At 42.7% G+C, this 26748-nt stretch overlaps 1 protein-coding gene across 6 annotated transcripts in view; it reads right to left on the bottom strand.

Annotated features, from left to right (window-relative positions):
- PLCB4 (phospholipase C beta 4) overlaps positions 1-25208 on the bottom strand; it is a 411299-nt gene extending 386091 nt beyond the window's left edge. The window contains exons 1-2 of one of the 6 annotated variants that reach the window (XM_059134005.1): positions 24901-25205; positions 20243-20361 (exon numbers count right to left, since the gene is read on the bottom strand). The gene's annotated coding sequence lies outside the window, so the exon portion shown is untranslated. Of the gene's footprint in view, positions 1-20242; positions 20362-24609; positions 24774-24900 lie in introns of those variants that run through there. The other 5 variants (XM_059134009.1, XM_059134003.1, XM_059134010.1 and 2 more) reach the window with 5 other exon arrangements.
- Positions 25209-26748: the final 1540 nt, after the last annotated feature.

Genomic DNA, 26748 nt, shown 5'->3' with positions numbered 1-26748 from the left:
TTTTCCTTCCCCTTACTATAACTATAGATTACCTATATTTTAAATTTTTTCCAAATAGACATCTTTGGGGGAAAAAAATACAACTTAACACTGAATCTTTTTCCAAATACTGGCTGAACTGTCTTTAAAAAAATAAACATACTCCTTTTTTTAAGCTACTCACCTTTTAATTCTTTCCCCGATACAGGGGTAAAACAAACAAACAAACAAAACAGTATTCTCAATTAAATAACTCCGCAGCACTCACAACTTTTCTTCTGTAAAGTTATTTTTTAAAGTATTCACTCTTTATCAAAGGCTAATGATTTTAAAGACAAGCTTCATTACGAAAGAAACAGGATAATGAAGTACTTTTACAAAGACAGTGAGTGTCTGGGGGCACCTGGGTGGCTCAGTGGGTTAAGCCTCTGCCTTTGCCTCAGGTCACCATCTCAGGGTCCTGGGATCCAGCCCCGCATCAGGCTCTCTGCTCAGCAGGGAGCCTGCTTCCTCCTCTCTCTCTCAGCCTGCCTCTTGGCCTACTTATGATCTCTCACTTGTCAAATAAATAAATAAAAATCTTAAAAAAAAAAAAAAAAAAGACAGTGTCTGATAGTAATTAAAGCAGAACTCTGTATACAACTTCTATTAAATATCTGGCTAAAACTCCAAACTGTCTATCAAATTAGCATTTCTTCATGAATGCTTATCTTACTCAAAGTATACTCTCCCCAAAACAGGCCAAAGGCCATATTCCCCCTTGCATTTGACCCCACAATCAGACACTGACCCATTTACAAAACGAAATATTGAGGTCCACCTTAGATTAACTGCCGTAAGCATTTCCAATGTTAGAACTAAAAACAGACATTAAGTGTTTAAAATACCTCTTTTCTTATGCACCAACTCCCTTTCCTTATTTCTTTTTCTGCATCTTAAAGTAATTCTTAACAACTGACTAAGGTTCAGAAAATTACAAAATCTACTCTACAAATAAAGTTTGAAAGTTATATTTAGCAGATTTCTGATTATATTGGACACAGTCTTGGTATAGCTTCCCACATATAAAGTCTTGCCATGAAAGGGAATTCTTATTAGTCTTTAACAGAAAAAGTAAGTGAGCTGATTAAATATAGATCAAACGAAGCTCTACCATGAAAGGACTGATTTTTTATAACTTGTGGGGAAAAAAATGTATCAATAAACAAAAAGCAATCTGGTGTTTCTCATTCTGGCTTATAGTGGTTATCTGTTTATGATAAGATTAAGAGCACTTTCCCGCCTTCTTTGTGCTTTTCAGTTATTCTCCAATATTTTTAGCATGATCGTGTGTTATTTTTATAAGCTCTAAGGTTATTTTTTAAGCATTAGACACTACCTTCTTAGACCTTGATATTCAGATAAACTACTACCATATAATAAATGATAGATGTTAATATATTTTGAAAACATATGAGTAATTAGCTCCAGTCAAAATTAAGTCTCTATCTTTATGATGACTACTTATCATATCATCACCTATAGGCTCTAGTACAAAAGCATATTAAATGTTTGAAGATCATTTTTTACTTTAAGATAAGCTAATCAATAAACTGGCAAATGCATTTTATATTCATCTGTATCTGCTCCAAAAATTAGGAAAACACCTGTTTCTTGTTCCAAACCCTTCTCCTTTATCTATGCTATTCATTCTTTACCAACTCTTAAAATATACTTGAGGTAACTCCATCATATGTCACTGCTTTCTCTGACAGCTGTATCAGGACTATAAATAATACATACACCTATGTGTGTGTATAAACATATACATTAAATATACACATATTACACATGCATATGTATAATACATTCATATCATATATATAAAACATATAAATATATATATGATCTAAACTGTTTAGAGATTTCCACAAGAGGTGACTGTCAACTAAGTTTCAGGTTTCATCCGCCTTGGTCAACCTGCCCAACTAACTCTAAGACATTGATGAAAGAAATTGGAGATGACAAAAGCAAATGGAAAGGTATACCATGCTCATAGACTGGAAGAATTGATATCAAAATATCCACACTACTTAAAGCAATCTACAGAGTCAATGCAACTCCTATCAAAAGACCGATAACATTTTTCACAAAACTGGAAAAGAATAACCCTAAAATTTGTTTGGAGCCACAAAAGACCGTGAACAGCCAAAACAATTTTCAGAAAGAACAAAGTTAGAGCTCCCACGTTTCATGATGTAGTACAAAGCCTTAGTAATCAAAACAGTATGGTACTGACACAAAAACAGACACATTGATCAATGGAACAAAATAGCCCAGAAATAAACCCAACATGTATGTGATTAATTAATCTACGATAAAGGAGGTGAGAATAACCAATGGGGAAAGATAGTCTTTTCAATAAATGGTGTTGGGAAAACTGGCCAGCTACAAGCAAAGAATGAAACTGGACCATGTTCTTAAACCATACAAAAAAACAAAGTCAAAATGGATTAAAAGATTTAAATATGAGGCCTGAAACCATAAAACTCCTGAAAGCAAACATAGACAGTAATCTGTTAAACATTGATTGCCCTTAGCAACATATTTATGGATATGTCCCCTCAGAACAGAAGAACAAAAGCAAAAATAAACCCTTGGAAATACATCAAAGTAAAAAGCTTTTATTCAGCGAAGGAAACCATCAACAAAAGCAGAAGGTAACCATAGTTTTGAATTATATTTTTTCCACCTAAGTGACTGATTGTTTACCCAAATTAGCAAAGAGTGTTACAGATTAGAAACCTCATTCCTCTTATCATATTGATCCTTACTTTCCCCAGAGACCAATATCCTGTAATCAGCATGAGTAAATTCATTAAGCATTTATTTTATACTTAGTATTTCTCATTACTGTGAAGGGAGAAGATTATAAAGTATGGTAGTTCACAAGTTATAAATGTAGCTGAAAGTATAACACTTATCTGTGCATTTTGCTAAAGAGCCAATAATTTCTAAATTCTTTTAAACAGAAGGAGAAGAGGAAGTCTCTTAACTGTTTCAAATTTTCAGCTAGAGTCTCAGTGTTAAAGACAATAGGTGATGAGTTCCCTGCATATGATCACAGGATGTGCTAACAGGGGGGCCAAACCGGTCCTGAGGTCAACAGCCACCCCCCAAGTCTACAAGTGAGAGGAACTTGCAGAAGACATGTCTTCAAAGAGAATTCTCAGGAACTGAAGAGAGCTCCCCTTTCCTTCCCTTTGTATCAGTTCACACCAACTGCCTACAACAACCCCTCGCACCCTGGGGCTACTGGTAGGGAGGGAGGCTGATAGTCTATGCCCTGGCTGGATGTTTGCCTCTGTGCAGAAGTACACAGCCTGCCTTGTGGGGGGGGTGTGAGGTTGGGGCACAGGAGCCTGGCTGACATTGCAGCTCAATGGCAGAGCAAGGCAAGAGAGGGAATGGGCTACATTTCAGAGTTGGACGCTGTAGACGTGTGAGTTAATTCTATAGACCAAATGGACACCACAGAGGGTAGTGAGGTTTGAGAGATCCCAAAAGACCTCCACCCAAATAGGCTGCCTGTACAAGGGCTCAGGGACACTCCAGTAATAGACCACTGGAAGACAAGAGCCCAAGATCATGAGTGATTATACAGGAGTCACACTGCCCTCATCCAGTAATGGCATGGCGTCAAAGCACCTGCATGAAATCTCCCAAAAAAAACACATCATGGGCACCTGGGTGGCTCAGTGGGTTAAGCCGCTGCCTTCGGCTCGGGTCATGATCTCAGGGTCCTGGGATCGAGTCCCGCATCGGGCTCTCTGCTCAGCAGGGAGCCTGCTTCCCTTCCTCTCTCTCTACCTGCCTCTCCGTCTACTTGTGATTTCTCTCTGTCAAATAAATAAATAAAATCTTTTAAAAAAATAAAAAAATTAAAAATTAAAAAAAAAAAAAACACATCATGCTGTGTATGAGGATGAGCTGGCCGTGAAAACAAACAGCACCAGCCAAGTAAAACTGTCTTCATGCCCTTTCTGCCCCCTGCCAACTCTGGAGGAGACAGATACACCCCCATCCCCTGCTGGGTGGAAGGAAAAACAAAGAGGAGAATTAAAACAGAAATGACCTTTCTTCCTCACTGATGAACACTAAGCCACTGGTCGGACCTAAGGATGGAAAAGGGGAGAAGTTCTAGACTGGACAAGAAAATGGAAGTTTTGATTCATATTGCGACATATTTCTCTAATATTTGAAAATTAGTTTGTTTCAATACTTTACAATGACTCAACAGCTATGGAATCTGCCAAAAATATCAACCAGCATCGAGGCAGGGGGAGAATAAAACTGCTTCCTGTTTGTGTCTCACTATAAGTGTGACCCACTCAACAAACCAGTTACATTAATAAGTATCCAACCTATACAAGATTTTTTTTCATAAGGTTAAGTTAGAAAACTGAGAAGATACAGAAACTCAAAATGCACATGTAATAAACCTCTACAAACTTTACCTCCAGAATATAACCATAGAGACAGTTCCTTTAAATGGAATGGACTAACACTCCGGTCAAATGGCAGACTGTCAGAATGAAAATAAAAATAGTAATAATAATGATGATAATAGTAATAAAGCAAGAATCAACCATACTTGCCCAACAAAGAGAAACACTTTAAAGAGAAACACACACCTATGTCAGAAGAAGGGAAAGTCTGAAAGCTCTAGAAGCCTAAGTCCTTCATTTATGACATAAGGAAACTGAGACAGGTGACTTGCTCAAGGACACTTAGGTAGGGGAATGGCCAGCTACGAGTCCCTTTTCCTAATTTCCTTTTCCGATCCTTATAGCCAGTTCCTCTAATCTGATCTCCTTCAACATGAAAACCACCAGCCTACTTGGTTGAAACCATCAACTCGATAGCAACACAAAAACACAGCCTTGGGGCGCCTGGGTGGCTCAGTGGGTTAAAGCCTCTGCCTTCGGCTCAGGTCATGATCTCGGGGTCCTGGGATCGAGTCCCGCATGGAGCTCTCTGCTCAGCAGGGAGCCTGCTTCCTCCTCTCTCTCTGCCCGCCTCTCTGCCTACTTGTGACCTCTGTCTGCCTATTTGTGATTTCTCTATCTTTTAAAGATAAAATCTTTAAAAACAAAAAAAACAAAAAAACCACAGCCTTGGAAAGGGGACCATATGGAATGGGAGACAGAGAGCTGGGTCATGAGCAGGATTTGGTTCCGATTCAAGCAGAGCGCCTCACTAGTTCTGTGGCCCTAAACAAATTTACTTAAATCGGCCTCAGTTTCTTTCTCTATAGGACCGGGAGATTATCACGTTAACTCACAGGACTGATGTAAAAAAATGAAAATGAAAAAGATGGTCAGTAACTTGCCTGAGGGATAGTCAGTGACATAACTAGAGCCCCACCACACACACACACACACACACACACACACACACACAAATCAGGTTGTTAAACTGTCTCCCCAATGCGTTATGCCCAAATGAAAGTACCTGGTGGAACGCCTGAACTTTACTGGGCACCTGAGAAATGCTGGCTTTCCTCCCATACACTGATGGCTACCCTTTGTAAAGAGAATAATTTAGAAAGGTATTTTTCTGTGTGGAATCCTCAGCTCTAAAATCTATCCTTTTTGGGGCACCTGGGTAGCTCAGTGCGTTAAGCCTCTGCCTTCAGCTCAGGTCATGATCTCCGGGTCCTGAGATCGAGCCTCGTGTCAGGCTCTCCGTTCAGCAGAGAGCCTGCTTCCCCATCTCTGCCTGCCTCTCACTATTTGTGATCTCTCTCTCTCTGTCAAATAAATAAATAAAATCTTTAAAAAAATAAAATCTATCATTTTCGATCTAGATTGAAATGAGTTTCAGATAATCAGTTTTTCTTCTGTTGGTTTTGCCTGACTCTTCATAAAGTCATATGGTCTAAGTGAGTAAAGCAGACAGGGTAAAAATTTCAATGATAATTTAATTCAAATCACCTCTTATACTATAAAATGAGTCATGTAATAGACACATTTTGTAACATTCCTTAAAAAAAAAAAAAAAGTGTAAACATATCATTTTGTTCATAGGAAGAAACACACATTCCTAGGGACATTGTGATTATAACAACCAAAGAGTCACAGCCTCAAGACTGTAACCCTAACCTTCAGTTTGGTGAAAGATTCTTTAGAAAATGAACTCTTTCTTGTGGGTAAGTCTGTACTGTACAAAGCCAATCCCTATATAAAATGTTCAAGTATCCTGGCCATTTTTCTGGCTTCTTCTTATTGTGTAATTGAGGACATTATAGGAACAGGCATTTACGATCATACAGGGCTTTATGTTTTCAGAGTCTAGTCAGTGCTCCTCAATGTCAAGGTTACAATCAAGGTCAATATATTTTCAACTCAGAAAAGTGGGTGTCTGCAAGGTAGATAGCTGCTCACTGTGCTGCCTCATATAACTACAAGAAATTTAAGAGTAAGACGAAACTTGATAATTAATGTTAAAAAATGCATTGCTTAGCTACCAATTTTAGAAACAGCAGAGTGCATACAAATCCAAAATAGGACATACAAAACCATGAAATAAGGAAGAGAAGTATTATAACAGCATATGGTCAGTGTCCCCATCTTACAAATTCATTTTAGGATACATTTAAGGGCCTACTGTGTGTTAGCCACTGCACAAATCTAATTTAAATAGTGTGAATGAGGGGCACCCGGGTGGCTCACTCATTATCCCCAGAGTCATGGGATCAGGCCCGACATTGGGCTCCCTGCTCAGTGGGAAGCCTGTTTCTCCCTTTCCCATTCCTCCTGCTTGTGTTCTCTCTCTGGCTATCCTTCTCTTTGTCAAATAAATTTAAAAAAAAAAAAAAAATGTGAATGAGTTATGATTGCTTGAAAAAGCCAAAGGGCTCAAAATTAGTGTGTTCAAATACATTCAGATGAATTCACAGTCACTGAAATTTCATGCACATACCAAAAGGAGTCAAGACATGTTATTACATTGACCCCATTCAATACTGTACTTATGTCATGTTCTGGGCAGAATATCCCCAGGAAAATACATCATATCTCAGCTGTCAAATTTCTGTGTGATTTAACAGAGCACTACACTGTCAAATTTCTGTGTGATTTAACAGAGCACTACACTGTCTAAAAAGTACCCAATCAAGGAAAACACTCTACTGTACCTCATGAAAGGCCACACCATTTATTCTTCACACAAAAGAATATTAGAAACAAAAAGCACCAACTACTTAAAAAAAATAAAAAAATAAAAAATTTAAAGTATTTCGACTACTTAAAAGGTCAGTTAGAAGTTAAAAAGCAAAGAAAGCAAGACCAAAACCATTTTTATTTTGTTTTTTTAAAAACTACTTACCCCAGGACCTAGATTGATAGCAGTGAAATTCAATAAGTACACATTACTTATCAAATTGTAAATTAGGCAGTGATTCAAGTTCCTAATTATGGGAAATGATTTAAGCTCATTTAACATGAAATGTTTCAACTCTAAGACTCCTTAAAGAAGAATGTTAAACTCATAACAGAAAAAAATCAAGGAACTGACTAGAGGCAGGCACTATATCGTATATCTAAATCCCTGTCAACAAATTGATGTGAAAATTCAGAGAAAACAAATTGGTTAAGCACACTTAACCAATTTAAGACAAAAGCACCTTTTGGAATAAAGAATATATGCTCAAATACCAAAATTATTATTTGCAGTGATAAAAAAGCACTCATGTTTTGTATCATTATTCTAATCAACCATTCTGTTTTCCTAAATATTGTCAAGTACCATTAGTTGACCCTTGAACAATAAGGGTTTGAACTGCATAGGTCCATTTATGTGTGGATTTTTTTTCAACCGATACAGTACAAGACTGTAAATGTATTTTCTCTTGATGATTTCCTTAATAACATATTTCTTCTAGCTTACCTTAAGTGTAAGAATACAGTATATAGGGGCACCTGGGTTGCTCAGTGGGTTAAGTCTCTACCTTCAGCTCAGGTCATGATCTCAGGGTCCTGGGATGGAGCCCTGCATCCGGCTTTCTGCTCAGTGGGGAGCCTGCTTCCCCCTCTCTCTCTGCCTGCCTCTCTGCCTACTTGTGATCTCCATCAAATAAATAAATAAAACCTTTAAAAAAAAAAAAAGAAAAAAAAACGAATACAGTATATAATACTAATATATAAAAATAGGTCTTCATCAGCTATCAGCGGTATCAGTAGGGCTTCTAGTCAACAATACGCTATTAGTAAAGTTTCCTGGGAGCCAAAATTATATGCAAATTTTTGACTGCTCAGGCAATTGGCACCTCTAACCCCCATGTTGCGAAAGGGTAGACTGTACTTTGTAGTCAATAATTTATTCTACAAACAGTATAAAGTGCCTGCTATGTGCAAATATTGTGCTATGAAGGAGGAAACAGGAATTGGCAACCTCAGCCTAAGGAAGCTCAGAGAGAGAAAGCGTGTGTGTGTATGTAGGAGTGTGTTTGTGTGTGTACAGGGGTAGGACAGTCGAAGTTAAAGTAAACAAAGCACAGTGTCACAAGGCCCATGGGGACAGAATTCACACAAAAAAAACCAGTAGAACAAAGAAATCATTGAAATTATTTTGTTTGTCAGTCGGACTGCAAACAGCCACACGTAAAGGGAACCCCCCATCCTAGGCAGCCAGGAGGCCATACAGACTACCACAGACTGGGTGGCTCTAAGAAGGTATGTTCCTTCTCATTCTGCAGGCTGCGAGTCCAGCATCAAGGTGCCGACGGGGATGTTTTCTGGAAAGTCTCCTTGGCGCGAAGATGTCCCCCTCTCAGTGTGTCCTCACTTGGCCTTTCCTCTGTGCGCATATAACCCTGCTTTCTCGCCCGCGTCCGGATAGGCTTGCCTCTTCTTATATGGACACTGGTCAGATTGGATTGAGTCCCAACAGAAGAGCCTCATTTAATTTTTATTTATTTATTTATTTATTTTTTAAGATTTTATTTATTTATCTGACAGAGATAAATCACAAGTAGATGGAGAGGCAGGCAGAGAGAGAGAGGGAAGCAGGCTCTCTGCTGAGCAGAGAGCCCGATGCGGGACTCGATCCCAGGACCCTGAGATCATGACCTGAGCCGAAGGCAGCGGCTTAACCCACTGAGCCACCCAGGCGCCCCTAATTTTTATTTATTTTTTAAGATTTTTTTTTATTTTTTGAGAGAGAGTGAGAGACAGCAAGAGGGAACACAGGCTGAGGGGCAGGTCAGGGGCGGTGGTAAGGAGAGGGAGAAGCAGGCTTCCTGCTGAGCAGGGAGCCTGATGCGGGGCTCCGTCCTGGGATGTTGGCATCATGACCTGAGGGGAAGACAGACGCTTAAGGACTGAGCCACCTAGGCGCCCGAATAGGCTCATTTTAAACTTAGCTCTTTAAAGGCCTTATCTCCAAATATAGTCACATGCTGAGTTAGCGGGGGTTTGAGCTTCCAGGTATGAATTGTGGAGAGACACAATTCAGTCTACGACACCCATCAGAGCGATGAAATCAGTCACCTCTCCTTCTCCGTGAACAAGAAACTCGCAGGTAAGTTGATCAGAGCTGCTAAAGCCACTCCAGTAAGTCATCAAGAAACTGGCTGCCCCCTGCTTCCCGTTCCGCCACCCTCAGTGTATGCTCTCACCATCACAACCACAAGATGGCATCTGCAAGTCTAAGCATCACACCCAGGCTCCAGGAAGGAAAGGAAGAATCAGGAAGGAAGAGCCCACCCAAGGATGTGCATCCATGTCCTGCTGGCCAGAACAGGGTAACACAGTCTTGGCCACAGAGGGGCCAAGGAGCACAGTAGTTTTAAAGTGGGCCCGTCGCTGCCCTGAGCCAGAATCACAGTTCCATCAGACGGGAAGCGGGCGTAAAATTGCGTCCCCCACAGCTGGCCTACCACAGATGGGTGCAGGCCGCCTTCAAGTGGAGGCCTGTCTGGACCACCGACCCACCATGTGACCTTGAGGGATCGCTTTAATCACTGGGTTCTCAGAGATGGTAATTAACGTAATCTGCAGAATCACTGAGAGAATTAGATAGGGTTATATTCATTTGTCAGGCCCGGGGCACACTGCCTTAGCCTAAAGGACGATGGCTTTGGGGCCTGGGATTTCCTGGGAAATCCCAACATTCTGAGTACCCCAGAGCCACCCAGTAAGGACTCCAAACTATCAAAGAAGTGACTCCATTTCTTTACAAGGGTGCTTCTGACATATCCTGGTCTAGGGCATTGTCTGAGAGCCTGGAGTCTCTGTGTGTGTATGTGTGTGGTGTGTTTGTGTGTGCACGCGTGTGCACGCTGCTTTGTGATGGTCTTACGCCTTACATGAGAGCAGGAAGCACTGATTCCCTGTACCCTGCTCCTTGCATTGTGCCCCTTCTGCAACCAAACGCGGTCCCTATTCAGCAGTGAGGTGTATCATTCCGGTGACTTATGCCTTCACCTCTCCCAACAAAGCCAGGAGAGGCCAGTTTGGTAAAAAGTGCAACCGGGGCACCTGGGTGGCTCAGTGGGTTAAGCCTCTGCTTTCGGCTCAGGTCATGATCCCAGGGTCCTGGGATCGAGCCCCACATCGGGCTCTCTGCTCAGCGGGGAGCCTGCTCCCCGCCCCCCCCCCACCTGCCTCTCTGCCTTGTGATCTCTCTGTCAAATAAATAAATAAAATCTTTAAAAAAAAAAAAAAAAAGTGCAACCTTTCCAGAAGGTTTTTAAAACTCATTTGTTGCTTTTCATCGAGGAGTGGATTCCTCCTGGTGATCAATCTTGATGAAAAACCTGATGGTCTGCCATATTTATCAATTTGAGCTGAGAAAATGAAAATTACCATGTAACAGAAGGGTATTCAAGAGCTTGCTTCAAGCTCAGTTGCTTTCACAGGAGGTATTAATACCCAAGTCATCTACACTTTCAAATTCCCTCCTTTCCCTCTGGTAGCTGTGCAAGAAATCTCTGTATGTTACTTACGACAGATGGGAGAGGAACTTGTAACTTACTTGGAAACTCTTTCAAAGGGAATGAAAAATCGACAGAATGAGGCCAGTCTTAAGGTTCTCGGAGGGCCTCACAGGTCCAAAAAGGCTAAATAAAAAGAACTATTCCGTCTCCATATTTTCAAAGGGCTGTTGTGAAATTTTTTCTCAGCAGCTGTAAACTACACAGCAATCCTTCTAACTGCTGTCCTCACTCAAATTTGAAAGATGATGCATCTAATAATTAACATACTTAACTAGCACTTTTCAACACAAAGCTAAAAGAAATTTGCTAAATCAAAAAGATGCCAATTAGAAAGAAGAAACCTCCCAACGCAACTGGTACCCCAAGTTTGGTGGGGAGGGCAGCATGGTTAAGACTGTCAGAGCCACTATTTTCATATGATTCAAACTGACATCAGGAATAACTTGGGAACTCCTGATTTGGAAACTATAAAAAATACTATCTTAAAAACAATATTCAGCAGAATATTTTCCTTCAGTTAATTAATAGCACTCCTGCTCTCTCTCTCTCTCTCTCTCTCTCTCTGGCACTGATAATATTCACAAACCATTTCTGAAAAGAAAATACTCTAAGAAAATAAATACAAAGCATTTTAGATTACCAAGAGTCCCACTTCATAAAAATAATCAGATTAAATCAATGCTTTTTTCCTGTGAATTTCTAACCAAGTTTGAAATTTACAAAAGTCTCTGCTTCGGAGATCTAACACATTGTAAGAAAAATAAGCATAACTTGATTAAAATCTAACTCGTAAAGTAGGAACAACCATGTGAGAGCGTGCTCAGCAGGAGTAAACAATAACCTATCTTCAGGGAAATGTCTCCTCTGGTTCTGGCACACTATCAATTGATCAGAACTTCTGTTAGCAGAATTAATGAATGCAGAGTTTTCAGATTACTGATCATCTTTCCAAACTGATCACTGTGCTACCCTTCAGAGGCCAGTGTAAATAATCATGGAATACTTCTTCCTTCTGTAGTAAGTCTGAAGATGGTTTCAGTTTATTTAACATGGTACCTCTTCTGCTTATTCATCAGATTGCTTACCTAATTTGCCCAACCTACAGACTCTGTGATCATGGCATTTAGTTCAATCATTTAAGACACAATGATTTAGTCTTCTCATATGCACCAGATTCTTCCCTTCCCCCAAGGAAGGCATGCGGTGGCTAAAATTTGCAAACCATGCAACAGTAGGACTAAGGTGGGATATCCAACCTGGAGTTGAAATCTAGGCAGGATTTGCAGGGAAGAGGACAGCTGGGGAGGGGCGGGGGTTAGGGGAAGGCGGTCCTGTGAAGGCCTGCAGGGTTCAGCCAGGTGCAGAAGGGAGTTGGGTGCAAAGTCAGCAAAGGCACTATGGCCACAGACCTTATGGTCTTGGAACTTTAATACAGCTTAAAATAGGTGACAAAAACAAAGACATTAAAACTTCACTGTTGCAGTCCAGTCATGGAATGGCTTGTATTTGGCAAATTAAGGAAACAGAATTAAGTCCTAAAAGCAATAGAGAACTGTTGAAGCATTTTAGAGGTAATGCTATAGAAAGATTTGTTTTGCGCAAATTACTTTAGCTGAGTAAGGAGAATGGAGTAAAGCAGCAGGGATGTAAATTCATTTTTTTTTTAAGATTTTTTTTTTTTTTTTTTTTAAGTGGAACCTGGGTGGCTCAGTGGGTTAAAGCCTCTGCCTTCGGCTCAAGTTATGATCCCAGGGTTCTGGGATCGAGCCCCACATTGGTCTCTCTGCTCAGCAGGGAGCCTGCTTCTTTCCTTTTTCTTTTCTTTTTCTTTCTTTCCTCCTCTCTCTCTCTCTCTCTGCCTGCCTCTTAGCCTACTTGTGATCTATGTCAAAAAAAATTTTTTTGAAGATTTTATTTATTTAGAGTGTGCGTGCATGCACAAGCGAGCAGGGGAAGCAGCTGAGAGAGAGGGAGAGAGAATCCCAAACAGATTCTGCACTGAGTACAGAGCCAGAATCCAGGCTTGATCCCACGACCCTGAGATCATGACCAGAGCAGAAACCAAGAGTCACAAGATGCCCTGGGATGTAAATTTATAAAGTAGCTGTTTATCTACCGCCTCCAGTAAACTGTAAACCCTTGAGGGCAAGAGCTACAACTCACTGTTACAGTATGTGGCACTCAAGGGCCAGTAGAACACATGAATGAGGAATAAACAAGACAGAACAATAGGGAAGCCGATTGAAACATTACAGGAACAATCAAGGCACAGAATGTTGTGAATAACTCTTAGGCAGCAGCTGCCGGAATGGGCAGGAACAGACAGAAATGCAAGAGAGTCATAGGGTAGACTCACGAGATCAGTGGCTTGTTTCATGAAGATTTAGAACCCAGGATGAGACATGGATTTGGAGTGAAGTTGAGGACTTCTCTTTTAGATACACCAATCTGAGAGTATCCTCTAGAATTTGAATCCAGCAGACAACAGGATATGAGTGGAAATCGGATAAGAGGTCAGAGACAGAGGAGTCATCAGTAAATAGGTTGCAAAAAAATGGTAGAAGTCGAGGAGTTAATCTTATACAGAAAGTAAATAGAGTAAGATGAGTCATGAGCAAGGTAGAGACCTCCAGAGAACACCATTTTAAGGGATGGGTGGTAGACCAGATGTCACAGCTCTGCCTCTCCTATATGAAAATTGTATAGGATGGACAAGCAAGCCACTGCAAACACTGCAAACTTCCAGAGTCTGTAAGGGAATAGCAAAAATGAACTTACCTAGTGCAATTCCTTCAGATTGGCAAAGTGATGTGACTTCCCTAGAGTCACCAACTCAGAGAGTTTGCACAGCAGCAAATGCTAATAACTTAGTTTCTTACACCATAACACTTGGAGGTAAGAAGAGATGAACTCTGATATTCCTTTCAGCAGTATGATTTTATGATTCTAATCAAATTTCACTGCTTGTTCATTCAGAACAAGTACACAAACCAAACAGAGCAGTCTTTTCATCTTTTCAAACAACAGGGCCACGAAAATGAGAAAATAAATGAACCCCAAATCTCCGAGCCTTCCTGCCATGTTGAACAAATGGGAAAATAAAGCTTGTTCATTTCCATTCAGAGATGCTAATGATTCTGTTAAATTGACTTCTTTGAAGGAAAATTACTGCTAATAACCTTAATTTCCTCCTAGTCTCTTCCCCTAGGTACCTGACATTTTAAATAAAACATTTTCATAAAATATTAAAAGCAAAGGAATTATATCTTAGGTATCCAATTCCATATTGACAGACTTTATTAATCCCTTCTATCTCAGCTGTCTAGGGCCTACACTCTGGGATCTTCAGATAAACACATCAAGTTTCCCATTCTAGGCATATGCCAAGAAACACAATCCATTTCAAATGGACCAACAATTTTTTTTGTGGGGGCGGGGGTGAGGGAGTTTCTCTATGGCCCACCACAAATCATACTGGTATCAGCCATGTGGTGTTCTAGAACATTCTTACCTTCAATTTGAATTTAACCACTGTAGATATTTTCTCTTTTCTGTCCCCCAAACCAGGTTTTCCACCCTGGCCTGACCTCTGAAACCTCTGTTCTGGATGGCAGATGGGTAGCGTTGGCCATCTGCCTCCCCCTACCCATTTGCCATGCTTCTCCAGCCTTGCCTCCTTGCCTAAGCCCCTTGGCTTCTGTATGGATTCACCTAAAGGATGAGACCAGTCAGAAGTTTGGAAGGCAAGGGAAGAGTGAGGTAGGCATATTTATTTCCCCACTCTCTCCCTACAGGCACAAGACAGGTTGACTGTGTCTTCCCTACAAAAGGATACAGCTCTTGCCAGACAGCCTTCTTGCCCCTCCACTCAGGGCAAGAAGCGTTCCCCATCGTTACTAAGTCTTCCTGCAGCCCCCGCCTGGTTGTGTTCCCTACACCTGCCCAAACCTTCCAAAAGGTCCCTTTATTAAACCCTCCACAGAGGACTCAGTTTACACATGCCATCTGTTCCTTGGCAGGCCCTAAATGACACGGAGTTAAAGACAGACCAGGGGAGGCCTTCCATTGTGGCTTTCACAGACACGATCAAAAGAAACTGTAAACTGTAAATCGTTGTCACATTTCCATGAGCAAAAACCTAGTACACACTTTCTTGAATAACAAGGTTTCAATGCCAAGGAAAGAGAACTGAATCCTACCATATTTCTACAATTCAGCGTGCTGTAAAAATAAACATGCAGAAGGCATACAATCAGAATCTGAATGTCACTGCCAAACCTAACCAGAATTCTTCTCAAAAACGGGTATCCGGAGAAACATGAAAAGAACCAAATCCATCCTTGAAAACAGAAACATCTCATTTTCCTACTCTTTATCCACATCAAGATTATTAAACCAGACACTTTAAGGTGACTTCAAGTCTTTCAAAGGATGGCACAAAATTCTAAAAAGTACTAATAATTCACTTCATCTTATTGGTAACAACTACAGTTACTGAAGTTGCAATTTTTGGAGAAACTTGGGAATCAGTGACCTAGATTTTTCTGTATTTTCCCCAATATCTCTCAAAATGAAAATAAAGAAGAGTCTCTAAAGTATATAACAGCCCTTTGTCTATATATAAGATCTAAATATTATGGAAATTACCTTCAGGTAGCTACTAAATAATAAAACTCAATAAAATAGCATTACCTCTGAAGCTTACAATTCTCTAAGTAGAAAGTAAATGAGATTCTTAAGTATTTGAAAGCTATAAATACACCTGGACAGAATTTTTAGCATTGAAACTAACTGATTTTCCCAAGTCAAAATCAGCCCCTGTTGGCTGTGCAGTCCCTCTCTTCTTTTACCATATATTCAAGGGTGTTTATGACACGTCCCTGCTGTTAGTGATCTAGAATTCCACAGCTAAACCAAAATGATCAGAATACAGATTTTCAATTCTGAGTCCGCAAGGTATCTTTTTACTAAAGAGTTTCTAAACTGGCCTCTTAACTGAGAAATTCCTTCTAAGTATTGTATTATCAAGAAATTTAAGAACAGAGACTATTTCTCCATCATTTCCTCATGCACTGTATATAACTGACAACTGAAATCTGACTGAATTAGTGAACTAATGTAACAATGTGGGGCATGCTTCAATTAGAGGATATGTTCATAATTTGAGGTTCCACGAGATAGAAACTCCCTGGAGGACTTTCTTAAAGGCAATTTGGCAGTGCTCTCTCAAAATGGAAAATGTGCATACCCTCTTGACCAATTATTTCTATTTCTAGGAATTCAGCTGCAAGAAAATCCTGCACAGGTGCACAAAGGCCTATGTACAAAACTTTCTAATCTTGGGCTCCTGGGTGGCTCAGTGGGTTAAAGCTTCTCCCTTCGCCTCAGGTCATGTTCTCAGAGCCCTGGGATAGAGCCCTGCATCAGGCTCTCTACTCAGCAGGGAGCCTGCTTCCCTTCCTCTCTCTCTGCCTGCCTCTCTGCCTACTTGTGATCTCTGTCTGTCAAATAAATAAATAAATAATCTTTTAAAAAATCTCTAATCTTTCAGGGTGCAATGTCTCCAAAGTACCAAAGTTTCTATAATGTTAGAAAGAAAAAGATATCCAGCACGCTGACATAGAAAGGGCTCAATGACTTACCTTAAACGAATAAAAGTAAATCATAGAAAAATGTATAAATAATCCTGTTTATATAATCAGAAAAAGACATGTATATATATATATATATATATATATATATATATATATATACTTACACATGTAAATGCACAGTAAAGGGAGAGGAAAGAGGCACTGTAAGCTGTTCCCAATAGTCATATTTTGGGATGGGCACAGTTGGGTAAGAGTATTTTACATTTTGTTTCTATATTTCTGCATTACCATTTGCATTGAAATATATTAATGTATCACACACATCATTTTAAAAACCCATCAAAACAAAAAGTTAACACAAATTCTAGGGACACCTATGTCTCAGTCAGTTATGCATCTGCCTTCGGCTCAGGTCATGATCTTAGGACCCTAAGATCAAGTTCCATGTTGGGTTCCCTACTCAACCAGGAGCCCGCTTCTCCCTTTGCCTGCCACTCCCCCTGCTTGTGCTCTCTCACACGTGCTCTCTCGCTCACTCTCTGTCAAATAAATAAATAAAAATCTTAAAAAAAAAAAAAGAAAGAAAGAAATTCTAGATGGTTTGGTGACTTGTCCAATGACAGTGCATCAGCAGATATGAGAAACCCACCTCAAAGAGACTTCACCCTCATTTGATCACTTGTGATCACTCATTTAAAAACCAAAAGGAAAATGAGGACTGTTCAGTCAACCACACCTTGAAAGACTAACCTGCAGAAACAGATCTACAGTCTGCATGTTCAGGACAAATATGGCAACTACACGTAACAGTGAAAATATTTTGTGACTGGTTAGAGTTCAAGACAGTGATGTACAAAAAAGAACCTGCATGTCCCCATAAATGAAGTCACCCATTTCTCCATACTTGGGGTGTTCTTATTTAAAGGAGCACTAGGGCCGCCTGGGTGGCTCAGTAGGTTAAAATCTCTGCCTTCGGCTCAGGTCATGATCCCAGGGTCCTGGGATCAGCCCCGCATCAGGCTCTCTGCTCTCTCTCTCTGCTTCACAGAGAGCCTGCTTCCCCTGCTTCTCTCTCTGCCTGCCTCTCTGCCTGCTTGTGATCTCTGTCTGTCAAATAAATAAATAAATAAATAAATAAAAATAAAGGAGCACCGGGATATAGGAAAGAAAACCATGTCTTGCCTCACTCAACTTTGTATATTTGCTAACATCTTAGAAAAATGAAGGAAAAGAAAAACAGTGGAAATTCAGATTCTAAAATCTATGTCCATTGGAAATAAATGACCACAGCAACCTTGGTAAGAAATTTAATAAAGAAAAAAAAAAAAAAGGATGCTGGACTTACTTTTAAGATGAAACTACAGTTCTGGCAATTTTTAGTACACACTCTTTCTGAGCACAGTAGACAAAAGGCTCAAAATGGGAGCTGATGGGCCAAATTGGTTCCACACATGGGTTTTGCTTGGCCAGCCCAGGGACTGACATGTTTGTTTTTATGTTAATTGATTTCTAAACCATTTTCAAATGAGATCTCACACTTAAAAAAAAATCTGACTTCATGCTTCTCTGAAAATTGTGGCGGCAATGGCAATCCTGTGCCGGATACTGACCGGGGTCGGGGTGCGGGGTGGGAATCCATCAGCCCTGCATGCCCCCCACTACTCCCACATGTCTCTACCACCTGGGCGGCCTCCCCAGGTAAAAGCTGGCCCTGCAGAGCACCAAAATTGCTTTCTAGGCTTCCCCAGAGTAGCCTTTAGTAATCTCCCTCTCTCAGACTTCTGGCCCAAGCACCTTTGGAAACAAAAGTTTGCAGGATTAGAGGACGCGGGGTTCAATGCTCAACTTCCTATTTCAATTACACATTCCCAGCAGGGTTGCCAGAACCTTCTCTATCAGACCTCAGCCTGGTCACTTAAAATAACAGTCACCAAACATCTTATGGCAACACATCTTTCGGCAGCTCGCACCTCGGCGGCAGGTAAGGCAAGGCAGCAGTTAGAACTTGGAGTTCCAGCATCTGTCCACCTGGGCGTGCATCCCTCCTGGAAATTTAACTCCCTAAAGCAACTTCACCTTCCCCAGCCTCCATTTCCCCAAGCGTAAACGAAGAGACTATTAGTAACCATCAAAGAAAGGCTCCAAGGACGTGGTACACGCCCTTCGGTCAACAAATACCTGTTGGGTTATGTCCACCGCTTCTATTACTGTGTGACGTGCTACCACTGAAGACCCATGCGAAAGCAGGAGGCACCAAGCCTCCTAAACACCAGAGATCTCCAAATTATTCTAGGCAATACCTCTCTCCTTCCAGGCCTACGTGGTTTAGGGTGGTCTTTTTTAAAAGCCTGGTTGGAGGCACAGATGCCCTAAGGATAACATCTGGCGCACTGAGCAGAGTTTGCAGCCCCTCTGTCACAGAATTTGAGGCAATTAGGGCTGATTTAACAGGGTTAGGCAAGTCCAGGAGGGATGATCTGGAACTTCCCGGCAGCCCTAAAAGGTGACCAGAAGGGGCACTGGGTGGCTCAGTGGGTTAAAGCCTCTGCCTTTGGCTCAGATCATGATCCCAGGGTCCTGGGATCAAGCCCCACATAGGGCTCTCTGCTCAGTGGGGAGCCTGCTTCCTCCTCTCTCTCTCTGCCTGCCTCTCTGCCTACTTGTGATCTCTGTCAAATTAATAAATAAATAAATCTTTAAAAAAAAAAAAAAAGGTGACCAGATCTTTCTGTACTTGCAGAGGGGCACAGCAAATATCTCTTGTTATGAGTTTGTTTGTTTGTTTTTAAGATTTTATTTATTTGAAAGAGAGAGAGAGTACACACCATGAGCAGGTTTGGGGAGGGGGGTAGGTGAAGGGAGAGAGAGATGCACTCTCCCTGCTGAGCAGGGAGCCTGTCCTGGGGCCGGATCCCAGGACCCGGAAATCATGACCTGAGCCAAAGGCAGACACTTAACCAACTGAGCCAGCCAAGGAACCTCTGTTATAAGTTTTATAGAAACTGACTCAGCCTACTTTGTATGGCTACGTCAATGGCATCTGCCCCTCCAGAGGAGAGAGTGAGCGGTAATACTAGCATATGAGGAGAAAGACTAATCTTGTCTGTAGCAAAAGCAACAGAAATACAATACCCAGCATGAGACACAGTACAGTGTGCTGTGCACTTTTGCCCTATGGGGTTATTCTCCTCATTTTACAGATGGGGCAAGTGGGTAGGTGTCCAGGATCACACAGTTAATACAGGACATCGTTGAGATTCAAACTCAGGTCTGCCTGATTCCAACACCCAAGGGTCTTAGCAACTTTGCACCTGCTGAAAGCAAACCCACGAGGCAGCCCCCCCACTTAGACCCCAGCTGCATCTAAGACAAAGTGTTTCTAGAGCAGTTGTCCTTTACCTTCAGTGGGTCACAAAGCCCACCCTCTGCCAAATCTGGGGAATGATATAGACCCTATGAATATAATATTTTTAAATGTGTAAAATGAACAAAGGAAAACAACTGATATTGGAATATACTTATCAAAAAAAATTTTTTTTTAAAATCTGGGCATACCTAGTAATGCATGTGTTTCTTTTTCAACTCATTAAAGCCAAGATCCAGAGTGACAATAATACTTAGCCTAATCATCATTTGGAAGCGAATGCAAATAAAGACGTAATTCATTTGCCAGCTAAATTCACCAACCCACCAAATTCCATCCTCAGACCATTATAGGGTGGACCCGAGATGAAGGACTCTTGCTCCAAAGGGCAGCATGAGATGTCAGGTATAAATCTAATGGTCTGCGGTCTCTTTCCTCTGGATGACCTGTTTATAACGAATGACATCAAGTTACTTTCTTCCCCTTGTTCTGAAGAGGTGGCTCAATCATGTCAGGGAGCCAGAAACACCCAATTGTTCAGGAGCAAAAGAAAACTTTGAGGGCAATGTATCTCAAAGCTATGGCTTGCCTGACCCCAAGGGTAATGTGGTCGCTAGAGGTAGAATTTCCCAACCCTCAGAATCCCAAAGGATCACGGGAGAAGAGCTGTGATGGAGACTCCCAGTCAACGGGTGAGATAACACTATCCTGCCATCACATGGTATGTGACCTTCTCAAAGAAGGTTTTAGGTGGGAGGCTAGAAAGGTGTTCAGAGAAACACATTCCTCTAATTTCTGTCTCTTTCAACTATTTTGATTCCTCAAAGAAAAGGAAAGAAAAAGTAGAGGGAGTTCATGCAGAGAAAAAAAAAAAAACCTGCTAACCATTCATCCTCCTTCATGGAAGGATCTCCCAACTGAGATCTGTGAACACTATCTCAGTGAACTTGAGTTACACCTTGAGCATATGAAAAGCATCCAAAGGCATGAGCTTCCAACCCTCTTTTACAAAGTGGGACTTGAGGGTGGTTGTTTGCAACTGGGTGCAATGGGCCTTGAGAATAAAAGTGACTCTGGGTGATTTTTTTTTAAGGCAGGCTTAATTCTGATGAGGGCTGTGCAGACTTCTCACCCATCTACACATTGATGCGTTAGCACCCAGCTCTGCTTCCACTGCGGTGGAGTAAACCACCCATTTTTCTATTTGGTTAGTGAGAGAATCATAGCCTCTGAATGTGCTAGACCTTCATATGCTTCTAAGGTATAACTAGATAAACAGTATTACACCCTGAGGAAGTATTTCTACTTGAAGGGGGAAGGCTTTATCCAAAAAGAAACAGTTACACAGAAGAACAAATACTAAGGAATGGAGGAAAGACCTATGCAAGGTCATTACATTTCTTGACAATTGCAAGGGAGTAGAAAAATACAGAATGGACAGTACTGAGAACTAAGCAGTGTCCTTGCACCAGCAAAACCACAGAAAGTCGCTGCTGCCCACCATTGGCAGTGAAAAGCTGTATTTATTTCTTGAGAGGTAGATGAGTCTTTTTGGCAGACACTAATATGGCCTACAAGTTCACATTATGAGGTGAAAAGCATCTATTTTAGAAACTTCAGTCTGGACATGAAATACCAAGTGTGATCATTAAAGCAGCTCCATTAGTCCTTGACCTCATTCTGCATATAAAACGCAGAAGTTCGTGGTTTTACAAGACTTACTGCGATAGCCAGTTTATTAAAAACCTAGGTCACAAGTGCTAATAAACAGGCTGTTTCATCCTTACTTTAGAAGTGGTCCTTACAAATGATGATAATTTAGCCACAATCTGCTAAATAATTTAAAGTTCCAAAGAATATTTTTGCTTCCTCCAAAATGTTTGAGTTCACTATTCACTACTAAGGGCATTTGGGGAGAAGGGGAGAAATACATAAGCTTTCTTTCCTATGACTACATTAAGTCCTGTGATACAAAAAGGTATAATTTATTCTCAATGTAAGATTTTAAAATTTTAAAAATCAAATAAACTCAGCAGCTAATGACTAATGTCATTTTTTAAAAAAAATCCACAAAAGTTATTAATTGTGATATTGGAGGCGGCTGGCTACATCTGAAAGTTTGAGGATGGAAATGCAACACAACATCCAGAAATTGGCCTAACTTATATCACATCCGTTCACAAATTAGCATGCCAATGTGATCCGTTCAAGGAAAACAACACAACAGGGCAGCACTGAAAGGCAATTTTACTACAATTTTAATTTTGAGGGTGGGTTAGGGATTACTAGGCAAACACATTTCAATTCCTAATAAACATAACTGGCCCCTGATGTCAAAATCATCAGTGCACAATAAGGCCAAGAAAGTTGGATGTATTCTTGGGAAAGATAAAATAGCGGGCAAAAGGCATTGGCTAGGTCTCTGCTGGATATGAAATCGCTCAAAGTGATACAGATTCTTAAAGTTCATTTTCTGCAAAAGCTTTTCATAACGCTTACCACTTTTTTTTTTTTTTTTTTTTAAGCAGAGACCCTTACCACTTTTTAAACTTCCCTATTTCGCTCCTTCATAGGCGAAAACACACTACCTCAAGATTCTGGGGTTGAGTAGTTTAATATCATTCACATTGTCAGGCACACAAATATAAAACTCAGAAGACAGTATTTGAGAACAAAGCGCTTCTGTGTGGGTGTGCATTTGTAAAATAAAGGTAGCATTATTCCGACAGATAGAAATGTGTATTCAGTGATCAAATGGAGTCTTAGAAATTCTGTTTTGACAGTTACTTGTAGAATAGCATTTTCAACAGCCATTAATTCAAAGCTGGGCGGTGATATCATCAAAGCTAAATCAAAATGAAATTCTGATAGTTGAGTAATCACAGTTGGAGGAATGTATAATTGTTAATCTACTAGAGGATACCTTGAGCTATGCCATAATATGTTACACGCAAAGGGTTACTAGCTCTGGCAGCAAAAGTCTCCTGAAATAAAAATGCCAATAAAAAAAAATGCTCTTCCATTTAAGAAGTAAATTTCTGGGGCGCCTGGGTGGCTCAGAGGGTTAAGTCTCTGCCTTGGGCTCAGGTCATGGTCTCAGGATCCTGGGATTGAGCCTGCATGGGGCTCTCTGCTCAGCAGAGCGTCTGCTTCCCCCTCTCTCTCTGCCTGCCTCTCTGCCTACTTGTGATCTCTCTCGCTCTCTCTATCAAATAAATTAATAATCTTTTTTTTTTAAGTGAATTTCTATGAAAACAGGTGTTCTTCCAAGATGGCAATCATTTATTAAACTTCTACAGTTCAAAAGGAAGATGACATAATAGATTAAAACACCAGCAGAAAACTATGCAAGACTGTCCTATGAAAAACATCATTCTAGATTACATAACATGAATAATGGCAGATTAAACTACACGCCCCTACCGAGCTAGATTTCTGTGCTCTATAACTTAGGCCACTTAAGTTTGAAGAGTACACAACCCTAGGTTCTCAGTTCAACCACATATTTTTGAAACCAAGTATCCTGAAAAAACTAAAAGGATAAAGTTAAATTTTATACACACAGAGGCACAGTTTTCCCCTAGGAACACAGTTCCTCAGACACTTTCTTACCCTCCTCATCGATGGCCCAGGTAAAGTCACCAGTTGCTTTTCCTGGTCATGTTTAGTTTATTAATCTGATTTCCCTTTAAAGAGGAAACTCAATTCAATTTTAGATATTACAGGGCTGCCTATGTTTGAATGACATTAGTGCCAACCAAACAGAACTATTAAACAGTTATCTCCCACACACTCCTAATTTATAGATCGCCCTGTATCACATTTATGGTTTTAAAAAAGGCAATCTTCCACTAATAGTTTGACCGAAACTAAATTTTAAATTCCTGTGTATAACAAGAGACTCGCTACAAGAGCTTAAAAAAAAAAAAAAAAAAAAAGGAGTAGGAAGTTATCTCTCTCTCAAATACATGCATAAATTTGAAAATATAATAGGCATTTGTATTTTCTCTAGAAAAATCTTAGTTTATGCGAGTTTTATGACTCTAGATAAAGGCACGCTTAGAAACAATTGGAAATTGATGACTTCCATATTTCCATACTTCGGTACTGTCTGCAAAGTCTACAGGCAGAAGAACTGTACTATATAGAAAGAGTCTAATTAGTTAAGGAAAAGACAACTTTAAAATTCTGAAAAAAAAAAAAAAAAAAAAAAAAAACCTTTAATCTCCATCATTTATAAGCTTTTAGGAGGCTCAAATACTGCCCCCCACCGAGTGCTGGCTGGCCTGTCAGTGTTGTTTTAAGTGGAAATGGTCAATCATTTCTATTACCTCCCCAGAAGAGGTAAGAAGATCCACATGCATACACATTTACATGCTTTGCACGGTGCCAACTATTTCCAACCAAAATAATCATATACACGTCGAGCCAAGCTATTTCTAGCCAGAAGCGGTTAACGTCTGGACGGAGTCGGAGGAAACCCAGTAGGCGATGATTACAGGGGAGGGGGTGGCGCGCGGACCCCTGCCTCCCGCGCGCGCGGCGCCTAGCACCCCGCACCTGCACCGGCTCCCAGGCAGGGCATCCGGGTGCGCGCGCACGCGTCCGGGACGCACCCGCTGGGAACAAACAAACCCCGCGGGCCGGGGCGGGCGGGAGCATCCTCGGGCGGGACCCGAAATGCCTTCTCCTACCTGTCACTTTGCCCGGAGCTGCTGCCGGGGATGCGGCCACGGCCGCCGCCTGGAGACCCAATGTGTGCGCGCGTGTGCGCGCGCGCGCGCGTGTGTGTGTATGTGTGTGTGTGGTGTGTGTGTGAGATCTTGTTTGCGGTGCGGCTCACTTACTGCTCCCCGCGCCACCAGCCCCCTCCCCCCAATCCCCGAGAGCCGGCCGCTGAGCCCCCTCCCGGCGCGTCCGGTCCCGCCCTCCCGCCGGCCCCCGCCCGCCCCCCGCCTCCCCGCCTCCCCGCGCGCGATCCTCACCTCTGCGGAGGGCGGGGGGTCTCCGCGGGCGCTCCTCGCCGAAGCCGCGGAGCAGCGCCGGCCCGCTCCGCCTGCCCGCCCGCCCGCGGGGTTCGGCGTGTCCCCGGCCCCGGGTCCCGCTGCCCCTTCGTGGCCGGCCGCTCCCTCTGCCCCAACCCCGAGTCTCCCTCCCCGTTCGCCTCCCGGCTCCAGAACCCGAGCTGTCGCCTCGCAGCCCCAACCTGCCCAGGCTACGGAGCATGCCCAGTGCGGCGCGCCCGGGCTGGGCTGGGGGTGGGCAGGGGCAGGGCCGGCCGCCCGGCTGCCGCGAGCAGGCTGGCGGGGAGGGGGTGCCGGGCGGGCCAGGGGCTCAGCCTCGCGGCAGGGGGCGGGCGGCCCTAGAGGGTCGCGCGCCGCACGGGGAGGCGGTGGGTGGGGCGTCCGGGGAAGCCGCCTCGCTGCGCGCTCCTCGGGGGTCTCCCCGGCCGCCCACCGCAGCCCTAGCGCCTCAGCACGTGCCCAGGGTCTGGGGTCCTGGGTCCTGGTGCGTGCAGCGTGGCGCGGGGCGCAAAAGCTTGGGGGTAGGGGGGAGTGGCAACCTGCTCTGCTGGGAGACCAGTAGCCAGCCGCGGGCCCTGGGGCAGGAGTAGGGCGGGGGCAGCGGAGGGGTCCAGGACTGGAGATAACTGGCACCCCAAAGCGACTGGCGAAGGTGGGGGAGGTGTTTATTTGATTACATTTTGTTTTATAAACACATTAAGCTCTTACAGTGCTTCAGGCACTATTCTAAACGCTTTTTTATTCATGTAATCCTTAAAACAATCTTCCAAAGCTAGTACTACTATTATCTTTTTTTTTTTCCTGAGGCTTAAACTGAGCCACGGAGAGATTAAGTGGTTCCAAAAAGTCCTCTCCCAAAGTGCAACCTCGGAGACGCAACCCCCCCCCCCCGACTTTCGTCCCTGTAACGCTGGGGCGCTGCTCCAGCCAGTTCCAGCCTCGGCCCTACTCTACAACGGCCCCCAGTGAATCCAAGTCACTCTGGCACTCAGACCCTAACGGTGCGGACTCAAGCATCACTCTTTGTGTGGACCCTCAGCGCGCCGCTCCAGAACTCCCGGGAGGGCTTCCTCCTCCCCCAGGCCACTCCGCCTCCTCCTCCCGGCCGGCGGCCACCAAAACCCGGAGACGTGGCACCTGCGCATTGGGGACTGGGGCCACGCTCGCTGCTAAACTGGGCATGCTCAGCCGCCTAAGCAGGTCCGGCCGACCAGGAGGAAAGAGTGAGCGTGGCCGCTTGTGCAGTGTGGGGATTGGAGGGGGGATGTCCGAGCGCTTGATGGGCAGAAGCAGTTGTAGATACCAAAGTCTCGTTCCTCTGGCATGTCCTGGCCCTTTCCAGGGGGCCAGGAATCTCCTTCTAAAAGGAGATTGGGATTGGGGTTGGGGGGTGGGGGATCAAAAGTTTACCAGCTGGGCATCCTTAAGTGGGAGGGGGCTGAGCGCCAACTGACAACTCCCCGGCTGAATTGCTAAGCTGCAATTTTAGCTTAGCCCTTAAACAGGCTCCTAAGTTAGCTGAACCTGTCTGTGCAGAAGCCAAGAAAAATAGCCTAAACCAAGTTTCCCAGCCAGATTGGAAAAGAAGGAAAGACAGATCCCAGAAAAAAGCTGGGTGACTCTTCACTGTTCAGGGGTCTTCGAGATGTGGTGATGTTGAGTAACGCCAGCGGAATCCAGCAGCCCTTCTCAGACTGTGATGTGCGCACAAATCCTCAGGGGGATCTTTTTAAGGGGCAGGTTTTGATTTAGCAGTCCTGGAATGGGACCTGAGATTTTGCATTTCTAACTAGCTCCCGGGACATACTA

Source organism: Mustela lutreola, chromosome 9 (assembly GCF_030435805.1).
Source record: "Mustela lutreola isolate mMusLut2 chromosome 9, mMusLut2.pri, whole genome shotgun sequence".
NCBI classification, from domain to species: Eukaryota; Metazoa; Chordata; class Mammalia; order Carnivora; family Mustelidae; genus Mustela; species Mustela lutreola.
This window is presented reverse-complemented; position numbering and strand designations above follow the sequence as displayed.